This window comes from Periplaneta americana, chromosome 13 (assembly GCF_040183065.1).
Source record: "Periplaneta americana isolate PAMFEO1 chromosome 13, P.americana_PAMFEO1_priV1, whole genome shotgun sequence".
NCBI classification, from domain to species: Eukaryota; Metazoa; Arthropoda; class Insecta; order Blattodea; family Blattidae; genus Periplaneta; species Periplaneta americana.
Window position 1 is genome coordinate 73,840,977 of NC_091129.1, and position 17,232 is coordinate 73,858,208.

Genomic DNA, 17,232 nt, shown 5'->3' on the forward strand with positions numbered 1-17,232 from the left:
TAGTACTGGTAGTATTAATAATACTTATTAGTTGATTTATTATTATTATTATTATTATTATTATTATTATTATTATTATTATTATTATTATTATTATTATAGTATATCTCATCTCAGCATAATATTGAATTCTCATATGACTGTTTTTAGTGAATAATTCCATAAAGCTCTAAACATAAACTTTGCTTGTACGAGTATGATATTATAAAAGAAAATATAGAGTATGGCTGCCAATATTATTTGCATTCTTCTTGGCAGTGTTACTGTACGTTGCCTGGAGGCACTGAATTGAGATATAATAAATGCTTAACATTCTATTCACATAACAATCACAGTTTAAGATATATATTGAAACTTTTTATGTTGGGATGTTGATTTTATACAAGGAAAAGATACACGTAAGCTATATTTTTCCCCCGTGCTTTGGTGTTAAAGAAATAGATACGCTATTCTCACAATGCAGCTACTTCTTGGGAAAATTGCCAATGGAATGTAAATTTAAGGAAGAGTGAAAAAGGGATCTTGTGGTTAAATAATCTACTGTCCACAAACCAGAAGGAAAAGCCATGTTAGGGAAAGAAGGGGGGAGAAGGAAAAGAGGGAAATTGAATCGGATGCAATAATTATTGAGGGGGAGCAAACAACTAGTAAATCGAGTTAATGCCTCATTCCACTCTTCCTTTCGTTCTTATTCTCTAGAATTCGAGTGCCTTCTTGAATCAAGTGTGCGATTTGAAAGAGGGAAATTGGAACGACACAAACAGGCACGGCCCCGTCCAAATATCTCACTCGCAGATAGAGAGGAGACATAACGGCCATGACATTAGTTCTGCACCAAGCCGTGTTTACGATCTAATAGTACTAAAGGACATTGAAACAAAAATATATCAAGATAAAAGTCTCCTGATTCCTCTGCCGCTGTAGCAACTTTCACTGTAATAGTTCAAGTCCAACCCTCTCTTTCCAGCTAATAACATTTACTTAAGTTCCCTTTTGTAAGACATTGTTTTTTTTTGTAGAAAGAGAAACAATAATTGATTTATTAATAGGGCATAAAACGTAGGCTGACCAAATGTCCGCGGTTTTGAGTTGCTGTCTCCGGGGAGCAAATGTCCAAGTTTCTGTCCCCAGAAATTTTGATTTTGTTTCAATAACATTTTACACGTAAATATTTAAGTATCGTGATAGAACTGCTGCGATGCATGCACATTTCTGAACGGTTCTTAGTTCTTTGAGAAGAATATAGCATCTTTGTCTTTGGCCATCTTAGCATTCGCATTGCGTGGAAGCGTTAGAACTGCTGGTGCGTCCATTTTAAGTAGTTTAAAAAATTAGAAATTTTGTGATAAACCAACAGGTGAAAAGTGGTATGATGTTTTTCAAAACTTTAAAAAATTCCATTCCATTTCAAAATCTTCTCAAAGTAGTGTCATTAATCATGTGTCTTCCAGGCAGTAATTCATCAGCTGAAAGACTTCTCTCCACAATGAACTCAATCTGGACTGATGAAAAGTCAAGAATGAAAGTTGAAGGCAGGGTCAGAGATTTTCATGAACAATTACACATATACTCACCCTTTGCATAACATACTCTTCTCAGATACGTCATGTACAGCGTGGCCCGCCGGAGTGGTGTATAAATTCAAAATGGGTCACAGATCTGCCATCTATCCGCAATATGCAGAACTCGAATCACACAAGTGTAGTGGGTAGGCATTAGATACATACACAGTTAAAGCTTTGTTACAAGTGAAAACAATCTTTCATTTCTCATGTAAGAACGAAGCTGCATGGAAATGAACAGGTCCTTAAAAAGATACATTCTTCAGACAAGTACAGGTACATGTAAAATATGTGTGTTAGAGTTCAGTGTGTACAATATTATGTGAAAGATTTCCATGCATGTGTCAGTACTGAAATTTAATTCTTAGTGGCTATAATAATTATTTCAGAAAGTTAAGATACTCTACAAATTTAGTGTGCGAAGTTCTATCATTGTATCTACTATTGCATGTATTTTCTGCAACATTTCAACGGATAGTGAGTAGATAAGTGTTTATGGTTTTCCTTGAAATTGCCGATGTCCCCTGCTGGAGCATAAAAAATCTGACGAAGTTCCTTGTACGGATCATTGAGGCGCACAGGCAGCAGGGAAGTATAACAGCTCCCGTGCTTTATTTATCCAAGAAGTTGATCTAATAGGCATCACATTTCAGCCATCTTCTAGCCAAGATACTCGTCATTTTTACAAGATGATGAGTTATAGCGATATGAATAATCTTGCCCTGTATACCTTTCTAGGCTTTCTCGGTGAATGTGATCAGAAATAGACTTTTGGAGATTCCACCTTGCCTGGATCTTAATATTCCCTATGTTTTGGAACTACTTACAGGTTCTGTCATAGGGCAGATAGATAATACCAGAGGCCTGTTTCATAAAAATGATAAATTGAGGCGTTTAGTTGCAAAATCAGATACATCACTAAATCATAATTTTTTTAGTATGAACGAAAAACGTGTATCTCCTATACACCAAGAGGTAAAATGTTAATACCTTGAGGATACGTTTGTTATGGAATATTATAATGTTCCATGACATATGGCAGGCACATTATTGCATAATTAGTAGATAATAGAGAATATTTAATGATGTATCTCGTTTTGAAAATTGTCCTGTGATTTATCTGGATTTGCAAATGAATAAAAGGATTTATCTTGGTTTGAAAGCATCCAACCATTCTATTATAAACAATATATTATTTTAAATCCACTGTTACGTTATTACAATTAATTTGTCATAATTGTTACATTTTCATCACAAAAGAAACTGAATTATTGAACAACCAGCTCACCTATTTCCCAGGCATGGTCACACACATTTTCTTCCTCATTCATAGAAAAAAATTGATTTTCCTCTAAGCTTTCCAGTCTGTTAAAAATACGTGTAAAGTAGGATAATGTTTGAAGTGATTTCCAGTCATTGCCAAAATGTTTTGTCAGCAAAGCAGTTACATAATTTATTTTTAATTGTGACCCTTGTACTCCTGGCTGCATTGTGCTTGGTGATGCAATATTTATTTCTTTTCTTCTTCTTACAAATGCCCTTGTACTGATGATACTCACTTCTGCAGTGAACTTCACCCTTCACCAGGACGTCGTCCTTCTTTGTTGTTCGACTAAAAGAAAAACCCTTTTACATGGTAAGTGTCGCTGAGCTGGTGGCCGCACTTTATTGGAAACAGTTTTTTCCAGTCATATGTTTTATCTGACAAAGTTATGACTGTTCCAAAATTAGAGAAAATATATGTTTACTCGTTAGGGCTAATGATGACATCTTGGCGTTTTTCTTTCAGCTGCTTCTGCGCGAAAACTGTACTGATGCGCAGTAAATGTATGCGCAAACGCTTGATGTATCTGGTTTTGGAAATAAACTCAAATGACTTATCTGGATTTGCAACCAGTACTATTCTTTCATCATACAGATCCATGTGATGTATCTGGTTTTGAAGCAGAACAGTGCTATAGCAGTTGCAGAATCATATGAAGATATGAAACATAACATTAACTCATTTTCAAAAAAAAAGTTATGTATCTGATTATGCAACTAAACGCCTCAATTCATATTATTAGCAAATAGTTAATAACATAGGATATTCAAAGAAAGTGTCTTTAAAGTAAATTTTAATACGGTTAATGCGCATTTCGTGTTGAGCAGCCACTGATCCTTACCGTGAAACTATTGCAACTTCAAAGGTATCGTTCATTTTATGTCAAGTGTGTTGCATTATTTATTTTCAGGATATACTCAAAATCCTTTACTAGATTCAGTAATTTTAGGCTACAGAAAAACTCTGTTCTCGTTTGTGACTGTTAGTGCTGTGTAGTGTATAAAATGCGTTTCTCTTCCTTCAAAATTTACAATCACTAATTGTATTTGGCGATACTTGCAAACTGTAATTTTCTACAATCACTCGTTATTTCATGTCTATTATTTATGTAATACACAAAAACATGTAGATATAATATAATAACAAACATGTTTTGTTTACACATGAATGAAAATATTTTGTAATACTTAGATTTTTGTCCAATTTTACGATGGTGAATGCATAATGCAGTACGTGAGATTCCAGGAATGGTGGAACATGTCAGCAATTATATTAGTTTGTGATAAAACAAGCATGCATTATACTCTTCTTTCTTAATTTCTTCAAATATATGACAGCATGAAACCAAAAAGCTTTTAAACTACCATAGCGTACTTTTATATTCACATTCAACATAACCTACTCTAAACCTCGGATTTGTAGGCTCGTTTAACATAGGCTGAAACATACTGTACGTTCTTTATTGTATCTAGTTTTAGGTAATATCATCGCTCGAGAGTCTTTCGTGTTGCATATATTTAGGAATTTTTACATACAATTGTTGCAACCTATCCTATTGGAGCTTAAAAATCCGAGGTCTAATAATTAAACATTAACTTTAAGGGGTAAAAATACTCGTTACCCTAATATGATCAGATCTTCGGTCTATTACGCTGGGGGTTCGGATTCGAGTCATAGTCAGGGCTGGGATTTAAAAAATCAATAGTGACATTGTGGCGGAGAAGACGGCATTTGGGGCTTCTTTCATGGCTCTCCCGTTTCCTCATATTAGATATAAATATCATCTCCGTTACACTGCCATTCCATAGCTTTCCCGGACGCTGGCTGGCGACGCTAGATGGGTTTCGTTTAGGAACGAGTGGGGTTGCCTACTCGAAAATTGTATACTCCGAGAACTGTAGTGTAATCAGCCTGTGTTGTTTGGGAATGCCCCTAGTTTGAGGATAAGCGTACGCTAATAGATCCTCTACGTTAATGGTTTCCAAAGTGTGGATCGCGGCTCTCTCGGGCGAGAGGTCGTATAAAGAGCTGAGGGGAGTAGCGAAATGATTTACAAAATAAAACGAAAAGAGCCATATTAACATATATTTAATCTCTATTAAAACATATATAAACGACGTTGAACATACATGTTTCCGTAGTTATAAAGTAAAAATAATTAATTCCATAAGTGTGCTAAGTTTTGAGAAAGTAGCTTCTCGAATCTGAATTCTATACTCGGTACACACACATTCCACTGATATAATTTTTAATCGAGATTTCTCGTTTTTGTTTTGATGGAAATCATAGAGGAGGAATTTGTTTTGCACAAATACGAATTTCTAAATGCTATAAAAACTTTAAGAGCTTCTTTTGCATGAGTTATTCTTCCATTTTTTTATATTCATAACTGGTATGCGCTCTGCGAAAGAAAAGTATGGTTTCAGCATTCCATCAGTAGCTGCATTTTCAGTTAATCTTTCCTTAACATATTTTTTTTTTAATTCCAGTCAGTTGATCGCAATTGTCTAAAAGGGAAGTGAGTATCCACCTGTGACAAAATTATCCTATCATACGATACGTAGCTATATGTTCCATGAATTATTTAAAACACTAGAATGAATCAAATTTATTTTAGTAAAGTCGATCAGAAATAATATTTTCTTCCAAATCCATCTGTTTTATCTCTGATTGTTATGAAGGATCGGTGGAACGGAAAAAAATTCTCTCCAGCACCGGGATTCGAACCCGGGTTTTCAGCTCTACGTGCTGACGCTCTACTCACTAAGCCACACCGGATTCCAATTCCGATGCCGGATTGAATCTTCTCAGTTTAGCTCCACGTCTTTTTTTAGTAGGTTATTTTACGACGCTTTATCAACATCTTGGGTTATTTAGCGTCTGAATGAGCTGAAGGTGATAATGCCGGTGAAATGAGTCCGGAGTCCAGCACCAAAAGTTACCCAGCATTTGCTCATATTGCGTTGAGGGAAAACCCCGGAAAAAACCTCAACCAGGTAACCTGCCCTGACCGGGAATTGAACCCGGGCTACCTGGTTTCGCGGTTAGACGCGCTAACCGTTACTCCACAGGTGTGACTCCACGTCTTAATTTCCCTTTAGTGGCCAACCCTCATGCACTGTGTCACAGATGTGTGACAGTGGCACAATGTCCAACACACTAATGTGCAGAGGTGCACTCATTACGAGTGACTAAGTGGCCGGGATCCGACGGAATGAGCGCCGTCTTAAATAATTAAGTGATTATATACGCAAATCATATACTATTATAATTTAGAATATAATATCTGGTTCTGTTAATATTCTGCCCTTGCAAACTATTATTCAAAGAGTGTTCGAAAAATATATCAGCAAGAACGGTCAAGCCACCGGCATAGCTCAGGCGGTAGCGGGTTTGGCTGCTGATCCGGAATTGCGCTCGGGCGTGGTTTCGATTCCCGCTTGGGCTGTTTGGCTGGTTGGATTTTTTTTCAAAGTTTTCCCAATCGTAAGGCGAATGTCAGGTAATCTGTGGCGAATCCTCAACCTCATTTCGCAAATTACCATCTCACCATCACCAATTTAATCTACGCTAAATAATCCAGTAGTTGATACTGCGTCGTTAAATAACCAAGTAAAAAAAACAGGCCACCGCACCGGCGCACAGTGGTCCGAATCGCTTAAAACCCGGACAAAAGTAATAACTTCTTTTCTAGTGGCCATATTAACTTGAAATTTGGTACACTTATTACTAATAACATGTATCTAACGTGTGAAAATTTTAATGCCATTTGGAAATGAATAACTACCCCTCTTGAGGGGTGAGATAATTATGCTTTCATTAATAAGGGCCAAATTAGATATTTTTATCACACTACTGTTATTTTATTGCAAAACTCGATAAATGCAATAATTATAGTCATTTTATGTACACGATTTCATCAGCAACCCCCAATATAAGGGTTGAAAAGTTACATAAGTTATGTAATCCACAAGTTTAAAATTATAATCTGTATAAGTTATAACCGAAATTCAATTAAGGATTGTATTTTTGTGGGTGAGTACATTCTTACATTTAGTAACATAAAGAATCCGTTAATATTTTCGTAGTTTTGTAGGGATATCCAAAATGTTACGTACCATTTAATACTACCGGTAATATAACTTGTATGAACTTGCACACTTTTAAATTCCATTATATTATTGTGCTAAATTATATTAGAATATCTGCATTTTTATACATTTTGTTATGGAGTTTATGGCTAAGCAGAAATAAAGTATGCATTTTGATACTTACTAAGGTGTTGAGCATTTGCATCTGAGAAGTGTGCCTTGGATGCACTGAGTAGTTTCATTATTGTAAATGCAGACAAGTTGAAATACAGAACTGCTTGAAGGTCGCAATTCAAACACCAATCAATCAATCAATCAATCAATCAATCAATCAATCTTCTTAATGTATCCAGCTGTTTGCTGACAACATAAAGTCCACTATAGTCCACTGTAGTCTTTTCAGTTTTTGTTTTCATGAGAAATGAGGTGTATATTTGACCGTTCATTGTAGATTTCTGTTGCTAGTAGCCAGAGTTGGGGTGTAGTCAATATATACTGCAGGACTGTGTCTTCTGCAACTGGTACTGATGATTTTAATTTACTTCTTTTGTGGTTTATGGATGGACAGTATAGAAAAATGTAAATTCAATCTTCATTTCTGCCTAATCCGAAAAGATAAAATTACTCAGACATGCTATCTACTATCCGTCCAATTGGTTTTGTCGCAGGGTTGTAGAAAGGGGGGAACTCACATAACAGTTAATTACTTGACGAGGCCCTTTTATTTAAGTTATTTTAAACAGTTACACAATATTACGTAGACGTCCAATTCCTAACAGAAATTAATGTTTTCAGAAAAGAGCTAAGACAGCCCAGCCACTACTCTTTACAGAGGGGAGAGCAGAAGCGAGTGGGGGAAACCAGGATGCTCGCTGTCAGATATAAGTGTCAAAATTCTGCTAGAAGCACGTGTGGTCCAATAAATCCTGAACTTTCACTTCACATGCACTCTCACTAGCACTTATATTGTTCGGATAAGTTGCGTCTTTTTCTTTCAGAACTGCATAATAGCTCGGATACAAGTCATGATTGTGTTTAATTGCCATTTTTCTAATATACATGTATTGATATTTCGATAAATTTGTACTTACTATCATTGATAACGCTTCTTCTTCTCACAGTTTCGTAGCTTGTTTTCTTTTCTTCAGCCATGATTCACGAATTTGTTTACCTCTGGTAGGTGTCGTTGTGGTAATTTCTTTTAATAGTTTTGCTGAATTGTCGTCACCTCTAGCCCTCAAAATCATCACTGTGACATATGAAAGCTCCTCAGCACCCACATTCTTCCTCAAATCCTCTATTTTCCTCCTCTTACTTCTCTCACATAATTCTTGAAATTCTTTTGAAGGACGTCCAAACGTTTTTGAAGAGGAAGAAGTGGAAGGAATGTCTGTAAGTGGTAATTCAGTTTCTTGTCGTAACCAGTCTGAATATTTAGGAACAAACATTTTTTCGCTGCGATAACATTTCTTCCAAAACTGATAGTACGGAAGAAAAAAGCGCCTTGTTATTACACTTCGTAGAGAATTTGTGCCACGATTGTCCAAATGTAATTCAAATTTATTCTTCATATAATCCACAACATATTCTTCTTGTTGCACACGAGTCCCACTGTTCTTTCCTTGAATTATGTCGTAAATTTCTCGGCGACTCACACGTAAATTCATTTTTCATACACTGGATTCACACATTATACACTGAACTGAGACCGACAGAAACCCTCTGGACACTGAAAAGTCAAGGGCCTGTGTGTTTACATCCAATAAATTATCCCTCAATATCTAAATATACAAACATAAATTTTACTGCGTGCTTATCTCGCAACGTGTGTTGACGGACCACGCGCATGGGGATGATTTGGAGGTCACGATTCACAGTTCTGCAGGGTTCCGCAGATAAAACCTTCAGTGACGAATTTATAAATGTCTACCAATATACAATATGTAAGTTTCACGGTGTACACTCGTGAACATTTTTTTAAAACTCTAAAACATTCTTTATTTTTTTCGCAAAACACGAGCATTAAAATTTGTATTTATTATTAGAACTTAGAAACAAGAAACAATGATAATTATAATTTTTCCCTATACATAAGACCGTAATACATTCATAAAAAATATTCTCAGAATTTTATTTTGCATTGTTAAGGCAGACACATTGTTCAAAAATCACTTACAAAATCGCAGAATTAATCACGAAAGATTTGTGTTACTTTTGCTCGAAAGTATAGACCAGAACCTTTGAAGTATTCTTCGAAAAACACTTGGTCTTATTAGAATGACTATTGAGGATTATTATTGAGGTAATTTTGTATTTTTAATATGAAGTTTGAAAAATGACTTTTGTCCGGCTTTTTAGCGATCCGGACCACTGTGCGGCGTGGCTCAGTCGGTAAGGCGCTTGCTCTGAAGTTGCGCTCGGATACGGGTTCGATCCGCGCTTGGGCTGATTACCTGGTTGAGTTTTTTTTTTTTTCCCAGGGTTCCCCCAACCTCAAGTGAATGCCAGATAATCTATGGCGAATCCTCTGTCTCATCTCTCCAAATACCATGTCGCTATCATCAATCTCATCGACGCTACAGTGTCGTTAAATAACAAAAAATAAAAAAAGAACTGTAAGTCTAAGAAATATCGCAAATAGGTCTGTACAGTATATTTTAATATTTCGTAGTTTTCGATTTCACAAGGATTTGTATTTTTTTTGACTAGATTTAAATACTGATACGGTAGTGGGTGTCGCAAAGAAATGTCTTACCCAGAAGTGGATCGCGCCTTCAAAAAGTTTCGGATCCATTGCTATAGATAGTAGCGTTGGATCATAGTGACCACTACAATCCTACAGGCATACATAATACCGCAGTGTAGTATATACAGTCGCGAAGCTGAATACGTAGTAAATATGCAAACATTAGATTGTTGCTCACCACTAGGATCGCTAATATCTTCTCATTACAGGCAATGCAAAATAGAACCGCCACAGTCTATTGTTTCTAGCACCCTCAAAACTCAAGCTTCGTGACTGTATATAGTAGACTGTGATAATACTGTACTAACTCACTCACTCACTCACTCACTCACTCACTCACTCACTCACTCACTCACTCACTCACTCAACAGTTGCTATAGACCTATCTGTTCCAATAAATCTTTCCATTAAAAATTTGTTTTATTTCTGTAAACTGACCCAGTTAAACTTACTTTCTGGGGAGCCCTCGTAATTGCGCTCGAGTGGCCAAAATTTGTATAAACACTTGTTTTGACATTAATAACATGATGGAAGAAAAGCAATTAACTTTTTAATGTGCCCCATGAGGATCTTTGTTTGTTAGTCGACTTCGGGCAGATCCTGGTTCACACTACTAGGGAAAGAATGTTTATTTTGCACCTAAATTACTCCTTGAATATATCTTCGTTATAGATTATTCATAACACTTTACCTATAAACAAACAGATAAAGCAACAAACTAACAAACAATACAAAGGAAAAACAGAGCGGAGTCGTGCATGAGAAATTCTTTCATGTGTAAACCTAAGCTCTCACGGAATCAACCAAAGTCATCCGAAGGAATAGCCGATCTTTTTTTCTGTCTAAGACTGTACATTTCCGAAAATTAATTACCTAGTGTATTCATTTCATCCGTAAAATTTATAAAAGGAATGCCAGCAATCTCTTAATTTTGAGATTAAGCATTATATTATTTCTAATAAAGAGTTCATAACTCAGAAATCGAAAGTAATCATCCTGTTTGGGTGCATATAAAAATGATGTAATTTTGATAATTTAAAAAAATTAATATAAAAAGTAATATTATTCGTGGCATGATAAAATAATTTGATATGAAACTCCAGGAACATACAAAATTTCCTTCCTACTAAACTCAAAGAAATTCTAGTGCAGATCATTGTAATGCCTCACTTTGACTACTGTAATGTTTTATAAAGTGACCTAAGTGCTGAACTTTCTCAAAAACTTCAGCGTGTACATAATGTCTGTGTCCGGTTTATTTTCAATATCCGCCGACATGGTCATATATCGGAATATTTTCTACGACTCTCCTGGCTCCGCTTGCAAGATAGACGTTCAGTACATAGTCTTTGCCTGCCATATCAAATTATACATGATTCCACACCCAACTATCTTGCCTCTCGGTTTACTCTCCTATAGGTATCCTACAAACAAAACTCAGCTCGAAGTCCTCGCGGCACGCATGCTGCACCCCTCTTACCCCCCTGGCTTGAGGCTTGAGAGCATGCTGGGAACGGGAGCATACGTCATCTGCGCGAGATAGTCACGCCCGCTGGTTTCTGCGCACTGAGTTTTCTTGTTGGATGCCTATAGCTTCACTTCAAATTATAATACACGTTCACAGCACAATCTGTTGTTATCAATACCAAGTCATCAGACATCTCTGTACTCAAGTTCTTTCTCAATAGCCATGGCCTATTCCTGGAATTCGCTGCCGCTGGAAATCAGGGGTAGTCTTAGTCCTCTGTCGTTTAAAATTAGGCGTTTAGAAATATTTTAAATGCGCAGAACTAGTTTTTTAGATGTAATTTTTATTTATTAATTTATTATTATTATTATTATTATTATTATTATTATTATTATTATTATTATTATTACTACTAAACAGTCATTACTTTGTTTTTTTTTCCAACGATATTAATATCTAGGTAATTGTCATTCTCTCAATGTAACTCATGCTGATTACACTCATTGTACAGTACTATTCCTTTAGCTCTGTGATTATATTCATATGTATTAATTTTTTTAAGTTAATAGTTGTATACCAGAATGTATTTTCCTGTTTGCGGTTATATTCATATGTATTCAATCTCTCTTTTTTATTTTATTCTATTTATTATTATTATTATTATTATTATTATTATTATTATTATTATTACTACTACTACTACTACTACTACTACTACTACTACTACTACTACTACTACTACTACTACTACTACTACTACTACTACTACTACTACTACTACTACTACTACTAAACAGTCATTACTTTGTTTTTTTTCCAACGATATTAATATCTAGGTAATTGTCATTCTCTCAATGTAACTCATGCTGATTACAATCATTGTACTATTCCTTTAGCTCTGTGATCATATTCATATGTATTAATTTTTTTAAGTTAATAGTTGTATACCAGAATGTATTTTCCTGTTTGCGGTTATATTCATATGTATTCAATCTCTCTTTTTTATTTTATTCTATTTATTATTATTATTATTATTATTATTATTATTATTATTATTATTATTACTAAACAGTCATTACTTTGTTTTTTTTCCAACGATATTAATATCTAGGTAATTGTCATTCTCTCAATGTAACTCATGCTGATTACACTCATTGTACTATTCCTTTAGTTGTGTGATTATATTCATATGTATTAATTTTTTTAAGTTAATAGTTGTATACCAGAATGTATTTTCCTGTTTGCGGTTATATTCATATGTATTCAATCTCTCTTTTTTATTTTATTCTATTTATTATTATTATTATTATTATTATTATTATTATTATTATTATTATTATTATTATTATTATTATTATTATTATTATTATTACTAAACAGTCATTACTTTGTTTTTTTTTTTCCAACGATACTAATATCTAGGTAATTGTCATTCTCTCAATGTAACTCATGCTGATTACACTCATTGTACTATTCCTTTAGTTGTGTGATTATTTTCATATGTATTAATTTTTTTTAAGTTAATAGTTGTATACCAGAATGTATTTTGCTGTTTGTGGTTATATTCATATGTATTCAATCTCTATTTTTTATTTTATTCTTTTTATTATTATTATTATTATTATTATTATTATTATTATTATTATTATTATTATTATTATTATGTTAATACTTGTATAACGGTATGTATTTTTCTGTATGTGCTTTGATCCTGGTTGAGTAGAAGAGAAGGCCAAATGGCCTTAACTTTGCTAGGGAAAATAAAATTATTATTATTAAAACATTATTACAATCAGAAAATGTGTGCCACATTCTTGGCAATAATTTGGTAATTAAGTACACAGTTTAGAATATCTATTGAAAATGCATCATTTACGTTTTTCCGTAACAATGCCAGCTTTTTCTTTATCAAATATATTATTTAAATACTTCTATACTACAGATCTTATCAATGCCTTTGTTTCCTTCTGTTTTAACATACACCCTATCAGAATTACTGTGACACATAATCACCTACTAGTGCAGGGAATTCTCTTTCCTCAGATGAGTGTCTATTTATAGAACAGCTATGGCTGCACATCAACATCGTTTCATGCTCTAGTAATCACTCTTTCTTTCATAAAACACGTGCTGTTCCCTTCCAGCTTTGAAATCCTGAAAGGAATGTGTGTCACGTGGTTAGTCGGTAACTATGAGGAACTCTGTCTGATTTATGATGATATGAAAGCTATATCCAAGGATTTTTAACTTTTTATTACATAAAGAGTGAGCGAATGAAATGGTCATTTTATAACTTTAATAAGCATTGCACTGATCGATTAAAAAAACATTTATTCTAAATTTAAAACACTTATCGCACCCTCAGTACATCACTGTATCAACTCAAAATTCCTAGTTTAGGGAAAAGGATTTCTAACTTTCAAATGATGAAATTAAATATACTTTAAAATTAAAGGATGGTTAAAAACGGTGGAAGATTTGTATATTAAACATAATTTCTTAAAAATAATCTTATATTTATACAGTATGATAAATACATTACGTAAAATATAATGCAGATGCTGTGACGTTATTTTTAAAGCTCTGATGCACGGTTTTCTAATTACACTAAATTTTGATTGGAATTTCCCGTACTAACTTTAATTTATTGCTTCATTCTCATAGAAAAAGTTCTATGTCATCGGGATTATTGAGGCTACATGCATGATATTTAGTACACACATTCTTTAGACCACGGCTGGGCATCGGGAGCACATCCTTATTCATAGACATTCTTAGCGCGGGCTTCCGGTGGATGATCAGCGAACTAACGTTTTTCGTATTCATAAACCAGTGTTAGCGATATGATATGATATGATATGATATGATATGATATGATATGATATGATATGATATGATATGATATGATATGATATGATATGATATGATATGATATGATATGAATCCTGTACAAGTAATCAGTCGATAGCCGGGGCTAGTTTAGCACGCTCATAGCGCGGGCTAGCGAAATGTCTATGAATAGCACCCTTAGACTCTAAACGGGGACGCTTAATATTCATCAGGCACGGAATCAACGCTGCGCGATGTTCGGCGGGGAAGAGAAGGGATGAAGAGAAATCATATGGCTCCCCGTGAGAGAGTAGAATTCGCTCTTGCTGCCCAGCCCTGCTTTAGACCATTAGGAAATTTTTCATTGTACAGAAATATTTTATTTTGCTGTACTTTGAAATACACACCATATTTCTAAGTACCTCTAAAATGCTTTCTTAGAATGTAATCCCTTACCTTAAAATGTTGAAAGCCAATACCAAAATTCTATGGTGTGCGGTAAAAAGGGCATAAGTCATAAATGGAAAATTTTCAGTAGAGAGAAAGGAAAGTTTGAAATGGGGATCAATATCATTAGGATGACTGGAACTCAGACGCTTTACATCATTATGGAAGTGGATGGACATATCCCTTCATACCATCTGAAGAACTACATTTTCTGTCTTGACATAACTTTACAAAACAACAATTTCTGACTTATGCTCTTTTTACCCTTCACCATAAAGTTATGCTGCAGACATTTTAAGGAATGTGTTTTGAGAAGTAAAATGTCAAAGAGATTTTGAATTTATCTTTTTAAATGACTGAGATATATCCATTTTAGTGATTTACTGTATCATGGTACTTCGTTTCATAGTTTGGGCCCAATTTTTTAGCTAATCAGAAATTTAAATTGTTGCAGAAATTATATTATTATACTTACTTACTTATGGCTTTTAAGGAACCCGTAGGTTCATTGCCAACCTCACATAAACCCGCCATCGGTCCTTATTCTGAGCAAGAATAATCCAGTCTCTACACTCATACCCTCCCCCCCCAAATCCATTTTCATATAATCCTTCCACCTATGTCTCGACCTCGCCAAAGGTTTTTTTTTCCTCCGGCCTCCCAACTAACACTCTATATGCATTTATGGAGTCGCCCATACGTGCTATATGTCCTGCCCATCTCCAACGTCTGGATTTAATGTTCCTAAATGTCAGGTGAAGAATACAATACGTACAGAATGATACTATTATACATATGAAAAATTAAAAATGGGCATTAATTAGGACAAGCTTTTCATATTAAACCATCCTCTTCCCATTTCACGAGGGCCTTCTGAAAGTTGTTCGAAATTGAGCCATTTACACTTTAAAATTCCTATGAAAGGAAATAATACTGAGGCCACACAGAGCGCTACGCTATATAATGAAGAAAAACTAAGAAGACTATGGGGACTTAGTAGTGATTAAGGGTAAAAAATCCGATTTCTTACTTCGTGTTTAAAAAGAAAAGTACGAAACATTCTCTTTAAAACAATATATACCTACCTATTATGGGAAGTATGTCTGCATATAAGCCCTTTAAATGTCCTCTCTAACTCTGGTGACGTATATAATTTATACATCCTTTTTTTAAATGCAGTTTTACGTAAGCTGATATTTTTCAAACTTAACTGCATTTTTATCCGAAATTACTGAATCTATTTACATGAAATTTTTACAGTGTTTTCTGCAGCCTGTGTTCTACAAAGCAGACCTACGGGTTTATGAATATGATGCATATAACACGTTGAAAAAATATATATGCATTAAAAAAATGGAAAAAAATTTAATCAAAGTTTACTATTTTTTCTGTTTCACTAAGGGTGAAATGTTTAACAAAATTTTGCTTTAAAATTTACAATATACATTACCTTGATAACTTATAAAAATACAAGTTATATGAGTGACGACTGTAGAAAGTAATATGCACCAGAAGATTGAGGTACATTTAGCGAAGTGGGAAAGCAAGTTATCAGTTAGGGCCTTTTTTTTGTACTTGGATAAGGAATTAATTAGTTGTCTGTTATACCACTGAATTCAGAATGATTTATTGTATTTCCATTTAAATTTTTATTCCACTCTCAACACTAAAATCCTAGAAATATTGAACTAAACTTTTGTACTGAAATTATTTAATCCCACAGGCATCACTACCCACTCTCCTTAAGAGGGCGATTGTAACGATAACCAAGTCGAAGACTACCTTCAATCGTTTAAATGGTGAAAAGCGTTGTTAAATACAATACTACTTATGTATTACTGCAAGCACGACGACAGTGACTGTCAGTAGACACACAACATGAGATGCTAATTTCTCAGAGTCGGTAGTTAGATATCTTGAGTCAGTCATTAGCTTTTATATCTTTAAAGCTTTATTAAACGAAGAGGTAACAGCAATCCTACGAGATCTGTCAGTGTCGAACACCTTTCTACAACATGCAAGAGCTCAGATATTAACCATGCACGCTAAGAACCCTCTTATTCACGTATAACAAATGCATCTTGGCGACTCACTTATGTTACATTATCTCAGACACATCTTAACCTATCTCTCCTCCGGACTTCAACATTCGCCATCAGGATCCCATCCGGCCAGTGTTATTAGTCTTCGCCACTTCCTGTCTGACATCCACACCCCTCCCCTCACGTCCGCACCTCAGAACCGTGTTTGGATTACACGCCATGCATACTACACGAGATTATTAAGTCGGTGTTTGTTCTCAGATTAATTCAACACTTGTAGCTATTAATAACTTGGAAGGTTATTCACAGACCATTACGAGAGCTGATGCTAATAGAGTCTCAAGAGTGGCCATTAAGCTAACACAAGAAAAAGTTTTTGTGTCATTTGTGTAAACGAAAATGTTCGTGCTCATCCTTCGAACTAAACCTTCACAACTGTTATCATACAAGACCATGATTTACACTTCAAAACTTCAATTACTATTGTAAATATTCATGTTAGATCTATATTTTAAAAGGCGCAAATAGCCGTAATTTCCGGCACACCCTAAAAAACCACTAGACTACCCTTAAAGTAGCTGAATGCTAGAGCTCGGAAATATCATCCAGTGAAATCGGTTCGATTTCCAACGTTGACTTTAATGAGACGCTATTTCATTTATTTGTTCATTTATTATTTATTTAATTATTTACTTATTTATTTATTCATTTACTTACTTATTT